At 44.4% G+C, this 20,833-nt stretch overlaps 1 long non-coding RNA gene across 1 annotated transcript in view; it reads right to left on the reverse strand.

The window, feature by feature from the left end:
* Window positions 1-270: 270 nt before the first annotated feature.
* LOC308220345 overlaps window positions 271-20,833 on the reverse strand; it is a 63,687-nt gene continuing 43,124 nt past the window's right edge. Inside the window, exons 3-4 of the long non-coding RNA XR_013956651.1 lie at window positions 1,384-1,481; window positions 271-329 (exon numbers count right to left, since the gene is read on the reverse strand). This is a non-coding gene — a long non-coding RNA (uncharacterized lncRNA). The remainder of the gene's footprint in view (window positions 330-1,383; window positions 1,482-20,833) is intronic.

Raw genomic sequence — 20,833 nt, forward strand, 5'->3', positions numbered from 1 at the left:
AAAAAGTAAATTAAGAATTAAAAGCTTCCAATAACAGGAGCCAAAAAGATTTTCTCCGGAATCTATTACGAGTACCTGAAAAGGGATTGCATCTAATTAGACATTATTTTGCATCAAGATGACCTCATATTATAATTAGAGATAGGCTAAATTACTTGGAAATAATTATAATGATTGGATATCTACCATGACTGCCATGAGCTTTCATGTTCACGCTGATTCTACCCACCTCAGTTTCTTTTGGTCAGCAGTTGTATCTTTAGCAGGTATCCAACATAAAAAGCCCAAGCATTCTTCAAAACCTCCATCAGGTGTCACTTCTTCAGGCACTTAAAAACACAAGAGAGACATGCAAATTTTCATGTAACAAAACCACAACCTAAACATGTGGCAGGTACCCAGGCATAGTTATTTGCACTTCATTTCCTAAGCAGGGCACTCACAATGCAAACAGATGTTATTAATTTTTATCTTTATAATTAATATATCCATAAACACTCCAGGCTTCTAAAATATACTGCTCTAGGACCAAGTTCAATTTTCATCTACATATTGCAAAAATATTAGCCCAAACTCTAACAAGTTTCAGTGACTATTTCAGTCCTATGGTCTGTCTCAGTGAATCAACTGAAATCCAAATACTTCACTGGCTACAGAAAGGGAGGCAAGACAAGTCTAGCACACTGAGTTGCAGACATGCTGGGCTGTGTGATGTGGGTAAGAAAATGCTAGCCATGCTAGAAAGTATTCACAATGAAGCTATGTCAGAAAGTCATGTCAATGGCAAGGTGAGAAATTGCAATAGGGCAAGGAACAGCTATAGGAGATCCTCCTGTATGTCAGCATCTTTCAGATCCACATGGAGAGACAGATGGATCAAGCTGCAGTGAGCAAAAGACTGAGATAAAAGTGAGCCTTCATACCCTGAAGTGCCACCTGAGGAAGGGAACAGCTTCAAAGTTGCCCACAATACTGTGAAAGGCACAAAGGATAAGGGCTTGCACAGCTCCATCAGCCCCAGCATGGGGCCAGCAAATGAGTGCAGCTGCAAATCCCTCTGGAAAGAAAATTACTGCATAAGTCTTCATGTCAGTGTGGCAGCAAAGTGGACAAGATGGGCAACTTCTTTTTTGTCGGAACAGCTAAGGATGTCATAGGGTGGGTACAGCTGGTATAACTGGTCTCAGGAAATGCAATTACAACATATCTCCCTGCTCAGTGTCTGGTTTTGAGCCTGTTTCACAAGGCATGGATATGGATCTTCCTGAGAACCAGCACACAAAGATGGCTGGGTTTGAAAGGAAGGTTTACAGACACTGCCTGTGGTCACCTGGAGAGAAAGCAGTCAAGCAGAAATGGGATTCATGTGAAACAGCTACTTACTGATGTGGCAATGAGGAGGACACACATCTGCTCAGTGAAGGACTGTCCTCTTCTGTCTGAGGGATGGCAGCAGGCTAGAGGAGAGGCAATTACTGAAGCTGTAGGGCAAAGTATGGCAGAGAGTTAAGGGTGGTGGCCAGCACCAGCTCCCACAATCATTGGCACAAAGGGTGGAAAGAAGGGCAGCAGGACCCCAAAGAGCTCCAGCAGACTAGCACCACCCGAATCCTGAGGAAAAGTACAAGTCCACTGTCATGGTTTAAGCCCAGCCGGCAATCCAGAACCACGCAGCCGCTCGCTCACTCCCCCCTTCCCTCCCCCCGCTCCCGGAGGGATGGGGAGGAGGATCGAAAGAATGTAACTCCCACAGGTTGAGATAAGAGCAGTCCAGTAACTAAGGTATAACACAAACCACTGCTGCTACCACCAATAATAATAATGAGAAGGGAAATAACAAGAGATGAGAATACAACCGCTCACCACCCACCAACTGATACCCAGCCCAACTCGAGCAGCGATCTAGCCCTTCTGGGTAACTGCCCCCAGATTATATAGTGGGCATGATGTGCTGTGGTATGGAATACCTTTTTGGCTAGTTTGGGTTAAGTGTCCTGTCTAAAAATGACTGCTACTGCTGAACCCAGGACATCCACGCAACTCAGACCTGAGTACCTGGGCACCTCAGTACCCATGCTGTTCCATGCCTTGAAATTTCAATATACAGATTAAAAGATGATATGATTTCTGCAGTTATAAACAGGCCAGTGCCTGAGCTAAGAAGAGAAGGAACATTTTTCAAATCCAGGCCCAGTGCCTCCATCCACCAAACTGCCGGGCTTTGAGTCTCACCACTGATGTGTGTGACTGTTGGCACAGCCCAGCCGCAACTACTACATTCATTTCTAGCATGGCTCCATACATATAGGCTGCTGCAGAGGTTCAGAAACAACACTTCTAATATTTTGTGGCATTGACTTCCCCACTCATTGTGCAGTGACATTAGCACCCATGAATAATCATAAAATTAAAAAAGGATAATTAATATTTAACTTTGCCAGAGGGATGTACTTAAGGGAGAAACCATGTTTTAGAAAAGAGCAGCTGATATTTGTCAGCTGGAGAACGGGATTAATTAGATGCATCAGGCAGTGGTGACATGAAGTTGGAAAACAGCTTGTCAACTCTAAAATGACTTATAGCAAATGATTATATATAAAGATGCTTTGTTATCCACTCACACACAGGTGTGTTCCTCATTTTCCAAATACTTCCTGTGCTTTTTGTTCCTGTGATAAAACAGGTGCAAAGCAGATTTCCCGCTCGTAGATACACCATAATTATATTTTAGGTAGAGTAGATATGTGGTCCATTTCTTGTGACCAAACCAACAGGGTGTTGAACAGTGAAGCACCCTCCATTCTCACTGATTTCAGTGGAAGATGTTCAACAACTTGTAGGATCAAAAGCCTGATGTCTGAACCACATAAGGAAAGTGATGTTGTAGGGGATGTGGCAACGAACCAGAAGGCCAAATTCATGTCTGTTGCAATGTTGGTTGAATGCAGCCAGACAGTTCATTGATCATAGAAAAGCATTTGCCCCAGGGTGTTTTAATTTAAAACAGATTGACATTAATCTGAAGAACAAATCACCCAAATCCTAAACTCTGATCTGATGCAAGTCAGATGTAGTATGACAGCAACTCAATCCTCTGGGCAGCAGAGCTGCTAGCTTCAACTTCATCCTCATTTCTGAATGGTGTCTGGAAGTTCTTGAATGCTGCTGCCATAGGCCAAGCCAGGAATAATTTAACCCAGGTAGAAGTACACATCCTTCAGGACATGGAAGAGCTACCAGGAAAGTGAAGCTTCAAGGGAGAGTGAAGAACAGGTACTGAGAAGGGAAAGGGGCCACTTCAGGAAGTAAGTGCTTGACTAGTGAATATTAGCAATACTAACACTGAACAGGCAAAACAAGCATAAATTCCGAGACACTGGTTAAACTGCAGTCATGAAGTACTCAGAAAAGTTTATTAGCTTACCTAGGAAGCTGAACACAAACTACTCATTTGGATTGAGCTTCTCAGACAATAAAAACATTTGAGATGTCCTGGGAGTAATTTGTTAAACACAGTATTTGAGCTGTCACAATCATAAAAGACAGTATTTCTCTCCATCCATAACAAAATCATACCAATACACACACTTTGGCACCACAGAAGAATATTTAAGGCTGAATGTAGCACCTGTAATACATTGCTTATATTTATAATCCTGGTATGATTAGTTTCTAAAGAAAAATTATGTCCACAGACAGCATGTTTTGTTCCTGCTCGTTACTCATATGCAAGAATGAAAGCTCTATTACAACATATCTTCCTTCCACCTGCTTTGATGAACTGCCTCAAAGCTCTCTGGGGAGACTGCTGCAAAGCTTGCGACTTAAAGCTTAGGCTCAGAAAGACCAGACTCTTGGATTGCAAGAGCAGACTCAAAGGTCAGTTCAGAGCAGCAAGGGCAGCAGACTGCAGTTCCATTTCTAAAAGCAAAGGATACTGCTGTGGTCCAGGTGACTTCCCTCAAGCCTATACCCTCACAAAGAAAAAACTCAACAGATCTTCCTTTAGGGACAAATGTAAAAAGTTCAACTTGGAACTGTTAACACCTGTTTTACAGAGACTTCTCCAGATTGCCTATTATCTAAAAAACTGCAGTTCACCTCAGCACCATTTCTCACTAAGTCAGTTAACAATTTCTACGTCTGCTCAATTTTCCAGACAGTGTATTTTGCTCTGCTCAGGTTTGTATAGCATACCCATCGTTGTGATATCTCAACACCTCCCTGCAGTGTGACAACCCACTTCCCTGATGTGCATCTGTCACATGCTGATCTTTCTTTTTTTCTCTCTCCTCCTCCCAGGGAGAAATCTTCATAAATGAAAATAAATATGAATATATGCAGTTCACTTTTCAAATATAGCTATATAATGCATTTAGACTTTCATACATTATATATAACATTTTAAAAATGTGGTTATCGATGCCTGCCATTATCAGTGCTTTCAGTACTAAAGGCAGAGTTGAAATGCATCTTAGCAAAGTACCTAGGTTTCTGGTAGGTCATACATCTTACTGAAATTTTTTCCACAGACTTATGTAGGAACCTGAGAAATTTTAGCAGAAGCAGAAAAGGGAAACATTTGAGCTCACACAATCTATCAGGTGTTCATGGAACACACTTTGCAGATAAGCTCTGAGATCTCAAAATAGACTTAACAGATACTCAAATTTAATAGCGAGGAAGATAACATTGTGGCTAACACCAAGCTTTGTACCTGGCATCTCAAAATCACTTTTAACACTGCAGCACCGACTGATTCACACAGGTGTGTTGTCACCCTGCTTCGTTGACAACGCTGACCTGGAGAAGTCCTTTGTCACATGCCAGGCCACTGCAGGGTCACAAACAAAAAGTGGGGCATTGGGACACAGTCTCATGCTTTAATTATGTGGCAACCAGCATCTCGCTTACACAGACTTACGTGCATCTGCAGAGGCGATTGACACATTTCCCATTGCGTTTTTTGCAAGCAAGCATGCAACTGCATCACCGAATGTGCAGCACCTATCCATGGCTTTGAATATTTCCTCTAACTTCTTTTCCTTTAACCCTTCCAAGCATGCTGCTGACTCTGGTTAATTACAGCTTTAGAGAGAAACCTATCAAAACACAGCAGTATATTTCCTCGAGATACAGAGGTTTCAATGCGCACATCTGCACAGCATGCATCATTTTCCTGACCAGTCCTGTACAAAACACTTCTGTCATTGTATTTTTAATATAACAATTCCCACAGGAAACTGCTGATGAGGACTGTGATACAGCTGAGCAAGAGAAAGAGTGCAAGATGAAGGGCTGTCCTCAGTCCACAGAGAAGTGATGGTTCTTGTAGGGGCTTATCATTAAATACAAACAAATGGAAAATTCTGACGTTTTTAGTACAAACTACTAAACCAACAGGAAGACTGGATTTGATGAAGATATTTTTTAAGTGAGGGTCTTTCATGAGTGTAAGAATATGTTTCAGATTTCAGGTGTGGAAATCATCAAAGTCCATGGATACTGCCAAACTGATTCTTTTGGCTCCTTTCCCATGCCTGGACCCACAGAGCGGATATCTGAACCCCTACAGATGACACCACAGGGGGGAGGACTTTAACATAAGGACACAAGATGCTGTGATGGCCTAGGAAATCAGCTGAGCCATGGCAAAGCTACCCTAAGGCCCCAAAACCACAAAGTTTCATGGCAGTTTGTACTGTCATGCACACCACTTGAGCCTAGAAGCACATATCCTGTGAGTTTTCACAGTTCACCTCACCATCGGTAACTCATTAACCCAGATGCTTGCAACTGTCTGCATTATAGTTTGACCTTGGGAAAGCTACTCTCACCTGATTCCTGGGCTAATGGTTGGACTTGATCTTAAAGGTCTTTTCCAACCTAACTGATTCTATGATTCTCTTACTCTATTAATTGCTCCCTGGCAGGTGGTGATCTTCCTTGTCTTTTTGTGAAATGGAGACATGGTGGATTCAGGCTTTAGATGGCATTGTGCCTCAGATTCCTCATCAGAAAAGTGGAGAGAGTAACAACTGCCTACCTCAGCAGGTAGTTTGAATGCTTAATTAATCCTTTCAAAGCTTCTTAAAATATAGGTAAGAAGTAAAAAAATTAACTTTCAATTTAGTTTTCATTGTGTAACTAAAAAAGCACAAAAAGTTGTTTTCCCAAGCAATAAGTAGCTTGTTTAAAAGAATTTAAAACTTATCAAACTATTCATTACTTTAAGACCTGGTACAAAGGCAATATTCTTTGAGTAATTAATCTGACTTGATGTTTGATTAGAACAAATTCAATGGCAACAACTCACTTGTGATTAAAATAACATGGGTTTCTGTTTTTTTTTTAACCAAGCTCAGCCAAAATTAGTATTTTGTAGTGGGTAATTCAGTTAAGGGCTGTTTAAGCCTCTGAATACAATTTAACAAGAGTTGGCTCGATAAAGGCTTGGGCAAAACGTGGCTGCACCAGGAACTGTGTCAATAAGATGTGGCTACTAATGCTACCAAAATTCCCATGCTCTGTGCAAGATGTGACATGCACTGTGGTGGGTGGCCATGTGGGTGATCAGATCAATCGCTGGGTTAGTCAAATCAACTCAGTCAAAATCAGATGGAGGACTTACGCATGCAGAAGGAGAGGGCTACAGGCTGTCTGTCCACAGAAAAGTCTGTCATACAGGTCCACACCTGCTCTTCAGTGCAATACCTTCCATCCAAGGAGTCTTGACCACGGAAGGAAGTGCAGGAGGCACCTGCAAGGTCCTTTGTGCAAGGAAAGGTAACAGGGTACAGTGTGGGGGAGCACAAGGACAGAGGCCATAATCAGGAGCGCGTGCCCTTCGGTAACAATAACTTATATGAGGTGTTTGCTGTTAATTATTAATATTCAAATATTATTTAACACCTTTAACAGTAACACCTCTGTATGCATACAGGTAGGACACAGTTAAGATATGAAAATCTTTGATAAAATTTTGATTTTCTCACACACACATCAGCACAAGATATGGCTGTGTAGGACTGTGAATATGACATACAACACCAGGAAGGGTTCGCTTTAAGAGAAAAGATTGCTGTTGAAATAATAAGGGGTGTTAACATTGTAGGGCATCAGTGCACTGGTTTGAAGTGTTTGCTAACAAGATAAAAGAATGGTTTACAGTGTATCCTAAAAGACATGCACAAGGTCAGGCTACGTTTTTCGGTGTATTTGTACTGTCAATGTTTGAGCGTTCAGCATCTTTGGTGACATTACAATGTGACATAACTGCAGACATGATGTTCAGCAATAGTCAAAGTTGTATGAATTACAACATGAAGTGATGGTTACAGCACAACAACATTAATGCACTAGGAAGCTTCCTCAGTTTAAGAAATACTGCCATTTCTCCTATGGGAGCAGTCAGTTTTGTCCACAATAACTTTTACATGACTTTGCAAAGAATTTCAAGCCTATATTTAATTGACTTAGCTTTGGCTCACATTCCACATCAGCTTCATGCTATCTCCCAGTGGGAGAAATCACAAAAGCTGAAGCAAAGACTGAGGACAAGGACTGGAGAGAACCTTCTCCTGCTCCAGGCAACCATCTCATATAATCCTATTTCTCCAGCCAGGTAGCTGAATTACAGAATCCATTTTGCTTTGGTTTTTAACCAATCATGTTTCAGCTCAGAATGCCCCATTATAATATAACAGGTAAGTGATTAAGGGATGTATGTAGAAATAAAAGCCCAACGTTAGTAGGAGGGACATGATGCCAATGGGACCTGAGAAATCCACAACCCGCTTCAGCAGAAGTCATCCTGTGACTTTTTAGTCATGTACACCTGTGCAAAGAAGATATAAGAACTTCCTGCTTTTCCTTGATGAAGTTTTACATCTATTTTTCAAAGGTATAAAGGATTCCACAAGGCTTGCGGCACTGAATACTCATGGCCTATATATTTCTTATTAGCTACTATATAAAAAATATTTTACTAATTTGACAGACTTTATTAGTAGAGAGGTTAATTGCTTTTCTCTGACACATTTTCACTGCCTACATCTATGTCATAACATTATTTGCTTCATTAGTTTTTAAAGTGGAAAAGCTAAAACTCAGGTTATTGAAATAATAACGTGTCTATGACTGTGCTTCTGCACCCACTATCTGCTTGCAATTCAACTGATGAATCACCTATATTTCAAGCAAAGCTGGCCTTGCTTTTGGAGGATTGCCAGGAAAATAGGTCAGTGTTATCAGCTGTAGGCAGTGCTACCCCTGTTTATTTCCCTTGCCGTCTTGCAAAAGTAGTTCTTTCCTGCAAGAAGGTATTAAGAGTTAAGATGACAGCAGCTGAAATATTCCTTTCTCTTTATTGGGAAGTTTTATTTCTTATTGTGCCAATTTTTCCAAGTTTGAGTTGTGGTTTTAGCAAAATCAAGTTTTGGCTACAAGTTCTGGTCTTTAGGCCATTACTCAGAGATACACACTGGTGCTGACTGAATGATTAAGTACGAAAAGTATTAGTTGCTTGTGCTGAAAAATCACCAGGAACCTCAGACACACACCAGCACCTACTGATCAAAGGACAACACAGAAACATGGGTTTCCTGCTGTGAAAATGTGCCTGTCCCAATGGAACATCTCTATCTCACAGCCCATGTCCAAAAAATGTCAGCGGATATGTCTGAAGTGCCGACGCGACAGTCTACATGATACTGGCCCACGGCAGCAAACAATGAGAGGACAAGAAGACCACTGCTGCCCCAAGCATCTAACAACCCAATTAAGGCCAGTAACAGAAAGCAGACATACAGAGAGCATAAGGAAACAATGAAGCAACATGGGCACAAGGCTGCTTTTTTTTTATTTTTTTAAGCTTGTGCTTGATCAGGAAGTACAGGATACGATAGCAGAGATTGAGCGTGCTGTCCCAGAAGGCTCTGTCCTGTCCTCTGTTCCCATGTAAGATGAAGGCGAGAGTCACATGTGGCACAGCAGCTGCCTGGCTATGGCTGCGTCGCTTACAAAAGGGATAACTCTCACGCTATGAATGAGCGCATGAGTCAGCTGGAGCATGTCCTTTCACTTTCCGTCCTAAATGTGCTTCTGTGCACAGCTCACTACCTAACTCCTGCTCATTTGGTATCTTGTCCCCCAAACAATCACCTTTCACCACTGATGATAAAATGCATTTTAGCACTCCTGACTTCGTCCCCTGGACAACTGTCCTGCCTACAGCTCACCTTCCTCACATGATTTCTTCCCTCCTTTCTCTCCGTTTGTTCCCTGTTCAATGTAAAAAGGAAGCTAAGAACATTTCCTGATGTTTTGTGCCTTCAGTAATGTAAGAGTGGAGAAGAAAAACAGATGGAGGACAGCACAGATGCAACAGGTTCAGAAAGGTGCATCCACACTGTCCATGTGGCTTGTCCTGCACAGCTCCTGGATGCGTGCAGCGTCAACACTGTGGTAGTCTGCTCATCCCAGGCTCCAGCCCTGGGCCAACATACTGCAGGAGAGCTGAGCACAGCCAAGGGGGACAAGTCCCTCCACTCACAGATCTACTTTGGATAGCTGCAGCTCACTCTAAAGTGCACGGTGAGCATTTATGTAGCAAGCCTGTCCCAGACTGACTTTGCTCCCGACAGCATGAACACGAGCTACTCTGCAACAACTTGCTGACTGGACAAGGCTTACTCCTGACTGTGAGTCACAAGGGTGATACGGACAACCTCCAAATGCCACTAGCCAGACTGTCAGTGGTCCTGTCCCAGGTTACACCGCAGCTTGCATGGGTGGCCCTGAGCTGGTTTTGAACAAGCTTGCTGTGGCACAGCCTGAGACCATCCCAGGAGGGCAGCACAGAACTCACTGTGACCATCTGCCCTGCTGTTTGTTCTTGGGTCCAAGCAGCTGAAACACAACTGTGCATTGCTATGGCTGCACTGAGTTTGAAACCCAGGCCAGCTTAAAGCACACCTTCAGATTGCATGATAAACCCAGCACAAGCAGCACTGCTCCACATTCGTCTATTCCCCTTCACATCCATTCCTCCCCCTTCCACTCACTGCAGAACAAAATCAGAGTACAGTGCAGACGGGCAAGAAACATAATTACACACACACTATCTTGAGCCCTTCATAATTACATTTTAAATTGCTTTACTCAGAATCCTTTCAGCTAATCATTTTCACCCAACTCTAATCAACTCTAAGCACTAAAATAATTATAGCAGCATCTTTACCTGGTGTTGCCCCTCTCTTCTGCCTTAAGCCCCCATACTCCAGTTTGTTGGGCATTGAGACTTTGAATATGGGCAGGTTTAGATTCAACTTTCATTATGAGCAAGCAAACAGACTTTCATTCTAAGCCACTGAAATGCACTGGCAAAATTCACATGTGCAAACCAGTAGTAGCTTCAGTCCCCATGGAATCCTACAAATATTTTCTTCAGTTTCAGTTTCCATGCTTCTGGATATCTCATAAACGTACAGCTGAACTGGAATTCAAAAACCTGACGCAAACAGATGCCTGATTCTCATTCAGAATCAGTAATTAGCTTGCTTTCCCTTAAAACTGAGCCTGAACTGAAGATGCCTCAAACTAGGTCTGCATCAAGGAAAGAAGTTCACAGCTTCGTACTTGCTATGCGAATGTTCTTACACACACAACTGTAAAATCTGCATTTTCATGAGCAAGTCAGCATTTCTTTGAGTTGCTTCTGGCCTATACTTGCCTGCCTGTAGCTTGCATTCACAGTTTAGGAAAGAAGGCTTGAAAATTCAACCCCAAGTATCTTCAACTTGACTCAACAGAGCTATGTATTTCTCATATCCTTCTAGCTGCCCTTCATAACACAACCAGTATCCCTCTCCTTCATCTTTCCGGGTAAGTCCTGTGCTGGCTCGAGCCAGGCTGCTGGTGTAAAACCTTCAGGGCTGTTAAAGAGAAGGGCAGTCATTCTCCCTCAGTTCACACACACCCTTAATAACTCTCAGCAGTGCAGCAGTGTGAATCCAGCTCTCAGCAAAGCTTTAATAGCAAAGCTGAAGGTGCGAAGCTTCATTTCTTTTAAAATATACTACACAGTTCTGCGTACTCACTGGTATACATAATGCTCCATCATACAGCATCGAGTGCCTGCTAGCCACTGAACTCAGTGCTTTTCTCATAATAAGGAATTACATTTCCCGGAACTCTGTAAGATTGACCATTATTTTCAGCTTCTTTTTGTGGGTGGTGAGGGAGCAATCAAGAAGTTAACTTCCTCGCTGGAGGGCTTGGCTTGGGCATCATCACCTACTCCCACATAGTTGTCCAGGACCAAACGCAGCAGGGTATCCCAGTCCTTAATGCCAGTTTCTGAGGTTTCACTGGTCCAGGGGAGGTGGGAGGAGAGGTGGATTGCTGTGCTCCAGAGACAGAAAATCATGTCAATATTTTCATCACTGGACAGAAAAACAAGTAAGCAGGAAATTAAGTTTCCAAAAGACTTTTTTTCTGTCCACATCATGAGTCACCTCACCTGCTACCAGCTGGCTCACAGGGAATCATTTGCCCTTGGGCTTTGCCTGCTCTTGCTACATGCCCTCCTCAAGCACCTGTGACCACATCACATTCTCCTCAGCACTGACTCTCACTCCCTTGCCTGAGCAGCTATTTGCCCTCAGTCAACTCTTGTTTATGGTTTCTGATACAAAAGACAAGTGTTCATATGGCATACTGTATCTAGGAAAATGTCATGCTTCATACATTCAGTTTATCAACCACTATGCCAAGTGCTTTATGTTATCTACAAAAAGCAGACTTCAGAGGGAAATGAACTACAGCAAATCAAAGTCTATTACTGGGAAAGAGAGGAGAGTCGTAAGCCAGGCTTGCAGCGTTCTTCCAGCTGCATAACTTTCTAAATAACCTTACTCAGCCAAAGAGTTAATAAATGGTCACCCAGTTGCAATCAGAAATAACAACTCACCTGCTGTTCCCTAGAAGGGCTTTCTTAAGTCCCTGGGGTGCAACATCCCATGCAAAACTACAGTCGATGGTGCCATCCTGGTTCAGAGACAGCAACAAGAAGGGTGAAAAATATCTCACACCCCCCACAGCAGCTGGGCGGGAAGCCATGAGAAAGTCCCACTCATCTCCCCCAGTGTCCTCATTAGTCACTACCACTCACCCCCAAATTCAAAGCAGGGCAGCACTTAGGCTTACCCTCCTATCCATACACCCAGGGCTGAGCACTGCTGCAAGTGACTGCTCAGTGGGACAGGGAGGTAACTTGCATGGCCTCAGCCTTCATACAATGAATTCATTACTCCCCCCTGTCCTGTTATTTCCCATGTGCCTTTATTTATACACACTGCAGCAGCACCTGGACCCACATGTGAGTGCTTGGCCTCTGTATTTGACAGCTGCTCCCTATCTGCAGAAACCCTCCAGTCTGCAGCCAGTTCTGCAACAGGTTTGAGCCTTGCATGGGAGCAGAGAACACGCAGCTTCATCCACCAACTACCTCTGTAGCCAAGTCCATACTCATCACCCAAATAACAATCCAAAATTGTTAATTGTTAAAACAAATCCAAATATTTTTGTCATAGTACAAATCAGTTCGCTCCTGGTTCATAGGAATGAAATGAATGGGATTTTTCTTTTTGTTTTCCTAACCTTGATGCTGAAAGACTGAGAGCTACTGAATAAAAGGTGGCTTTGAAATATGCCAGTTTTTCTGGATTCAGTGGAAAGGGATATGAAAGTCTGACATAAAACCTCAATTCAAGCTTGACAGCTGCTTGTTTATATTGGGTCATGACAAAAACAGGGGCAAAAACTTCATCAGAACTTCAGTGGTTTGGACTTCGGACTTGCATCTGGATTTGACAGTGTGGGTGTACATATATCAGCAGTGAGGAAATTACCATAGGAAATTAAAGGCACCAACACACAAATCTGCAGCCAGCAAGAACAATAAAAAGGAACTGTTTAAATGTATCAGGAACAAACGAAATCTTTACAATTGGATACCTCCACAGCTAGACAGGAATCTCAAAATTGTCAGTCATGATGCATAAAAGCAGAGGTATTTAATAAATATTTCAGGTTTGTATTTGGAAAGTAGCAGGATGATGTCTTCTTATCTTACAGTGATAAGGAAACACTTTCTATTCCATCAGTTACTTAGGGGAAAGTTAAACAGCAGCTATCAAAAGTGAACATTTTTCAATCAGTAGCACTTGGTAACTTGCACTGCCGCATATTAAAGAAATGTGCCAAAGAGTTCTCCAAAATGTGTTGATTTTTCACACATCCTGGACCACTGGGGAACTTCCAGAAGACTGCCAAAAAGCTCATAAGGCATCACTATTTACAGAGGGTAAAACAAGCAGCCTAATACTGATCAAGAAATCAAGTGGATTGATGAGAAGGGTTAACAAGGTAACAGTCTTTCTCCCCTTCATCCTTTCATGGCTAGTACTACCCAGTGCAGCTCCTAGCCTGGGGACAACACAGCTCAGCAAGTCCCCTCTGCCCTCATGTCTCATTCGCATTGCAGCTTCATCATGCTCAGACAAGCTCATGTGGGTCAGAGTTGAGAAAGGCTTAAAAGATGGCAGCATAATTAATAGTCATCAGCATGGCTTTGTGCAAAAGTCTTGTCAAATAAGCTTGGCGTTGCTTTTTAGTGAAATTACAAGTTTAGCTGATAAAGGTAGCTGTGTCATGGGTTTCAGCATCTGTGAGGCATTTAACACAGTCCCACATGGCATTCTGATTAAAATAATTAGCACTATCCAGAATTAATGTACCTCATATTAAATCGATTAAAAGCTAGTGAGCCAATAGCACTCAAAAAGGCAATCCTAACTGAATCATCCCCATCTTCAGAAGATGTCTAATGGGATCCCACAGAAACCTCTTCTTAGCCCAGTGCTGCTCATTCTTAGCAATTATCTGAAGAAAATGAAAAAAAAAAAATGGTATTGAAAGCTAGATATGATTTAAAAAAATTTCTGGAGGAGTAAGTGCTGGAGACATTAACAGTTATGCTGGTAGATCTGCATTATTGGGCCAAGTGGATTCACTGGAACCTGAGTTTTAATAAGCCGCATGCGTCAATGCCTTAAAATCTGTAACTCCCTTAATACATGGCAGGAGCCCCACAGCAGGCACAGAAAAATCTAATGGGTCATTTCCATCTTAGCATTCTGTGGTCCAGTTGGACTGGATTTTTCCTAGGTTTGTCTACTAAAGTGACCAGGAGAGAAGCAGGCAACAACACTGAAAATTGAACACAGAGTACTCACACTTGCTGGCTCTAATATAGAGAGAAAAACCTCCCCAGGCATCCTCAATATATTGCTGAGATTGCCAGGCTCCTCCAAAAGGTGTTTCAGAACAAGAAGACAACCCTCACCCCCAGCTATCATCATTAGGTTTTGGAATGAATGCAGAATGGGAAAGGATGGAAGCAATCCTTCCTAACATTTGGATGGCAGGAAGACAGCTCTGCTTTGCTTTTCATTTGAGAGACTGTGCCACGAATGTTCAGCCTCTCAGAAGCCCAGCAGTGAACTCTGCTGTGTGAGCCCAATTTCTCCTTCCCCTTGATTTTCCATGTGGTCTGCTTCAGCCTTTGGCCTAGGCGCTCCTACTTTCAGGCATGCAGTTAGCTTGCACAGCTGAACAGGACACTGTCATGGCCTTATTCATGCTCTTATCCATGCCCTCCCTACACTCAATCATAGAGGACGTAACTACTGACGGTATGCGTCAGGACTTAGCAAAGAGCATACAAGTCACAGAAACTTCCGCACTGCTCCATATGCCTGTATAAGGATCTATCACATGCTGACTCATAAACCTCATAAAGGTGTAAAGTGATTACTTGTTCCTTAAAAAAAAATAAAAATAAAAACCCCAGGAAATTCCTTGGCCAAGGCTTTGAGCTCTGCTTTCACTGTTCAAAGCCTTTTTTTTTTTTTTTCCAACAGGCCAGAGTTCTGGAGTTTGGGGTGCTGATTTCTGCCCCAGTGAACACTCATCTCATTTGGGGCTGACTGGGGCACTCCCAGGAAGGGAGCTCCCACCCAGGAGAAGTCAGGGCAGAGAGAAAATCCTCACTTAATAGCGCTGAGCTCCAAAGATTTGGTTCCCCCAGACCAGGTGCTTCCCAAAATGCCTCAGCAGTAAATCTAAAACCTGACCTGACAGCAACAGGAGCAAGGGACACATCCATTAATACTGACTCACCACAGCTGCTGTACCCTGCTGTGGCAACAGGGACACCTCCAAAATGGTGTCACATCTAGTTGACAACCTGTCACTGCTGGTGTCCCTCAGGGCTCAGTGGTAGGACCAGTGTTGTTAAACATCTTCACTGATGATTCGGATGAGGGAATTGAGTGCACACTCAGTAAATTTGCAGGTGACAGTAAGTTGGGTGGGAGTGTTGATCTGCTGGAGGGTAGGAAGGCTCTGCAGAGGGATCTGGACAGGCTGGATCTATGAGCTGTGGCCAATAGTATGAGGTTCAACAAAGCAAAGCGCTGGGTCCTACATTTGGACCACAACAACCCCAGGCAACACTACAGGCCTGGGGAAGAGTGGCTGGAAAGCCGCCAGTGGAAAAGGACCTGGGGGTGCTGACTGACGGCTGAACATGAACCAGCTTGTGCCCAGGCAGCCAAGAAGGCCAACAGCATCCTGGCCTGTATCAGCAATAGTGTGGCCAGCAGGGCCAGGGCAGTGATCGTCCCCCTGTACTCAGCACTGGTGAGGCTGCACCTTCAACGCTGTGTTCAGTTCTGGCCCCCTCACTGCAAGAAAGACGTTGAGGTGCTGGAGTGGGTCCAGAGAAGGGCAACAAAGCTGGTGAAGGGTCTGAAGAATAAGTCTTGTGAGGAACAGCTGAGGCAACTGGGTTTGTTTAGTCTGGAGACGAGAAGGCTCAGGGGAGACCTTATTGCTCACTACAACTTCCTGAAAGGAGAACAGAGCAAGGTGGGGGTCAGCCTCTTCTCCCAAGTAACAAGCAATAAGACAAGAGGTAACAGCCTCAAGCTGCTCCAGGGGAGGTTTAGACTGGATATTAGGAAAAATTTCTTCACTGAGAGGGTGCTCAGGCATTGGAACAGGCTGCCCAGGGCAGGGGTGGAATCACCGTCCCTGGAAGTGTTCAGAAACCGTGTGGATGAGGCCCTCAGTGACATGGTTTAGTGATGGTCTTGGCAATCCTGGGATGAAGGTTGGACTTGATGATCTCAAAAGTCTTTTCCAACCTAATTTATTCTATGATTCTGTGACTCTATGAAACCCAGCTCAGCATGTGAACCACACTTCAGTGCTGTCAGCTCAGGCTCAGCTTGGAGAACAAGCCATTTTCCAAAAGGTTTAGGCAGCAAAATTATCATCCTGCAAAATACCAGCTTCTGGTTCCAGAGCAGGGACTGTGTCTCAGATGCTTTAACATCTCCACAAGACAATGCGGCAAAGGAGGGAAGAAGGATATCAAATGCTGGGCTCTGTGTGCTGAGGAAAAAATTGTTGTTAGAAACAATTTTCTGCTTGTCAAGCCTTAGCCATAACACTGCAACCATGCAAGAATTGAAATAAAATTAATACCATGTCATGAACAAGAGGTATATTTCTTAGAGTGACATTCTTTAATTGCCATGACACTACATAAGAAGAAATCGTGTATATAAAACTGCAGAGCAGCCTTTGCAAAGCCTGCATCCAAGAAATAATGCAGCACAAGGCTCATAAAGCTCACCATTGCCTGTCTGCCTGGCAGAGCTGACTAAAAGACCAGTAGCAGCTGGCAGGAAATGGGTAAGAAAGCTGACCACAGATAAACTGTAGGATGCTAAAGAGTAGCAGAAGATATACTCTGGGAGAGGAAGCCAAGTTGTCAGGTCACGCTGCAGTCTAGTACGTACAGTACATACAGTCCGCTATTGAAGTATGCGGCCACCAGATAATGGTCAGGGGACACAGCTGTCAAGCGACGATGAAGTAACTCCAAGGAGCCCAAAGCAGAGTGTGGTACAGCTGCGGATGTTTCTGTTGAGCAGGATAAAGCCTGCCTGTCTCAAGGGTACCATGGCAAATTCAGTGTCATGTGAGCGGCACTAAATAATTAGGTTCATGGTGCTTATTTAAATTGGCATTGATCGAAACAGGATACCAGCAAAAGCTCCTCAGCACTGGGCCTGATCTGTGCATACACAGAAGCACACAAATACTGCATAGCCTAAATAAAACAACATTTGTGTTTCATACTCTTTTTGCAGGTAACAATGACAGCAGCAAGGGGGGGATTCTCTGTACCACAAAATTGGGAAGTCGGTGGCTGTGGGGAGGCAGTGGGGGATTTACCACCACTTCAGTGAGAGCAGGACAGGGCCTCACGTATCATTTAACACTGGAAGCCTGTGCCCAGGCTGGGTGCTAGCGTATCCACTGTGCAGATACTGAGCTTTCCTCATTATATGAAGAAGGTAATTATGGGTCATTAATCTGCTGGGTGGCAAATGGTGTGGCATGCTAAGTGGATCCAGGAGAAATGTGATGACAGAGCAGGGCACATTTTGCCGAACAGCCAGAAAGCGGCTGGATCATACAGGGATCAAAGAGCAGGAGTTTAAAACACAGAGTAATGGCTTATAAACACTGGTTCTTAGTCATGCAGCTCTCCGGGAGAGTATTTCAGATGATCCATTGGCTGAAACCTTGTTTCAGGCTCAGGAAGCTCCTGAGGTGGAGGAAAAGAGTGTCATCCAGATCCACAGCCGTGTGTTTAACAACATTTGCTCGATGAGAGAAGGCAGGCACCCTGACGGGCAGGCAACATTCAGACCACTCCAGGAGACACCTACCCTCGCCCCCAGTGCCTGAAGGAAAAATTAACCACGCTCCAGCTGTGCAAAGACATTTCTGCACGAGGGAGAGCCCCTGCCTCGGCAGCACCTCTGCAGCTAACAGCAAGTGGAGGCCTATGAGCCCAGGACAGGTGCTGACCTTCAGCCCTGAAGCAAAAGCAAGAAGGATGAGCTCTATGTGGTGATGATCAGCTTTTCCCTTCTCACTCTGCAGGAGAGGAGTCAGTGCACTAACTAATGCGACATTTGCCTTGATGCCTGGGTTGGGTTTTTTTTTCACATTCCAAGTGTCCTCTAAGTAATGGAAACAACAAGGGCTCTGCACCTGGGAAGGCCGTTGTGCATTTCTCTCCGATAGGCAGGATATCAGGGTTAGCTAAATATGAGTTCAGCTGCGGGACTGACTCACCGCTTGTTCCTGGAACTGTCTGAAGGAGGGGAGGATGCTGTGGGCAGGCTCTAACTGTATCATCTGGGTTAGGGCCGGTAGCAGATGGTCCTAAAAACATACTTCCATGTGGGTTTAAAATAGCGCAGCACCCACAATCAGCTGAATGGGGAAATGTGAAAAAGGCTTGTCACACAAGGAATGCTGTTGTGAAGATCTGCAGTCAGGAGGGGATCCAAAGCTTCACCAGCCCTCGCAGTGTGGCAGTGCCCGAGACCCAGCTCTCCTCTCTCACACCGCCTCACACTGCTGCCCTGTCCCACCAGCCCTGGCAGCAGCATTCTGACATCCCCATCATATTTTCTGCTAGAGAATGATCTTTTTTTCCCCCACCATAAAACAAAATGAGGAAACTTTCTCTTAAAGGAGCTTTTCTAGTTAAGTGGCGCTCCCTGTCCACTGCGGAGCAAACGCTCGAGCCTGAAAAACTACATTTAAAAAAAGAATCCCTTCTCCTTCCTGAGTCAACCTGCTGTACGTGTTGGTCAGCTGCAACAACAGCCCTAAATAGTCAATTCTATAGTTACATCCTGCTGGCTGTTCTGATGCCACACACAGAGTAAAAGAGGTGGTGACAGTGGAGGAATCCAAGGTGCCGAGAGGCCCGCTCTGCCGCGGAGCCAGGGGATCGGCAGGGAGCACCCCGAGGAGCGCGGAAAGATCCCCTGAGCGTGAGCCCTTCGATGAGTTTTCACACCGCACAGCAGCCCCAGCAGAGGGTCTCGCCGGCTGTGAGGGAGGCACAGCACACAGGGAGCACGGCAGGGCTGCCCTCTTCCTTGCTCCAGCCCACCCGAGGTCGGCCCAGCGTATCAACTGCTAACCTCATCTTGGAGGTGCTCATTTCCTCCCACTCCCTCTAGGGCAGTGCAGGGACCCCTTCCCAGCGCACATCTGAGGACCCTGCGGGCTGACGTTTTCTGCTTGAAGAGAGCTGGGGTGACTTGCTTCTCGGGGCTCCGGTTAACCCCCAAAACTCCCAGTGCCTGCAGGAGCACGTTGAAGTGAAAATCAAGGAACTGCACTGCTGTTTGTGTGCCTAGCTTCCTTGGGCTGATGGGTACAGAGATGTGGGGAAGAAAAGAACACCCTGACATTCCCTCAGCCTTTCCCCCATCCTCCCTGCCTGCAAGGGCTGTTACTGGAAAAAAAACCCGGATTCCTCCTCAGGCCCTATATTTGTGTCTCAGTAAATGTGCAAACACACCAGCAAAGGTTTCTTACTCCTTCCCCTCTTCCCTGCCTCCTGCCTTTTTGCTATGCAAGCACCAAGAGCAATCTGGGCTGTAACCTTTAGAGGAAGAGAAATATCACAGGCACATCTGTTTTAACAGCTAATTGGCCACAGTTTTTGAAATGGGCAGAAATAGCTCACATGAACAAAAAGAGATCCCTGGGAAGCCCTGGCCCCTGGAGAGGCCTGGCTTTAGCTCCTAGAGCAGCTTGTGGCAAATGTCCCACTGCCACCAGACAGACATGTCAAGGTTAGCTTGAGATTGCACTGACTGCTAGCACAAACAGGTCCAGCCCCATTTGCTCTGCTGGAATCTTGTGCAACTGCACAGCCCTCTGTTTAAAGCATATTTCAAAAGCAAAGATTTTCCTAGGCATTACCCCAGTCTTAAAAAGCAAACACATGGTATCTACATCTTGCACTTTGTTTTCAACATCTCCTGTAAACTGTTTTTAGCTCTATAAGAAAGCATTTCAAAAAACTATTTTCTGTGTTCGGCTTGACTGGGTTTTTATCAGTACAAAACTATTAGGATAGCACGGGCTTGCTATGCACTTACTGCCATTACAGTAAAGGCTGTAACAAGAGCTGTTTTAAATGAAGATTATTTATTACTGCCAATGGGTAGAAAGTGCTCCTTTGGGCAGAGTGGGCTGAGGGAAGGAAGGGCTGTTCTGGTGTTCGCTGCAGCCTTCTCTTCACCTTTTTCAGAAAGCATTAAGCTTTCCGCCTGCACTTGCACTACATATCCCACACTGCTATCAGGAGAGAGTCTCCAAAATCTAGACTCAGAGATTTTAAGAGATGGGAAGCTATCTGAGTTCACACATGGTTGCCCTTTCCACCCATGTTTTCACATTTTGGTTCCAGCCAGCTGCAGCAAAGGAGCTTCCCTCCACGTTCACCACCTACTAGACCCCACTGAACAGACATGTTGTCACTATTCTTCTGTTCAAACTGTAGTTGCACAAATTGGGCAGGGCACTTTGTAGATGCAGAGAAATGCACAAATGTATGGTCTTAAAAGATCTGAATAGCACTTCTGTTTCTGCCTCCAAGTACACAGAGAGGAAATTCTCCAAAATCTCTAAAATAATATCTTACCTTGTTGCTTAGGCAAACTACATGCCTCTTTAACTGGAAATTGTCACCTCCCCAGGACCCTGCTTATTTTTACTACCTCTCTCATCTCCCCTCAAGAATTCAACTTACAATAGTGAAGTAGCAAGCCTAACATATGCCACAGTATGAGTACATAGCATTTTTGCAATAAATGTA

This window comes from Psittacula echo, assembly GCF_963264785.1.
Source record: "Psittacula echo genome assembly, chromosome: 4".
In the NCBI taxonomy this organism is placed as follows: domain Eukaryota; kingdom Metazoa; phylum Chordata; class Aves; order Psittaciformes; family Psittacidae; genus Psittacula; species Psittacula echo.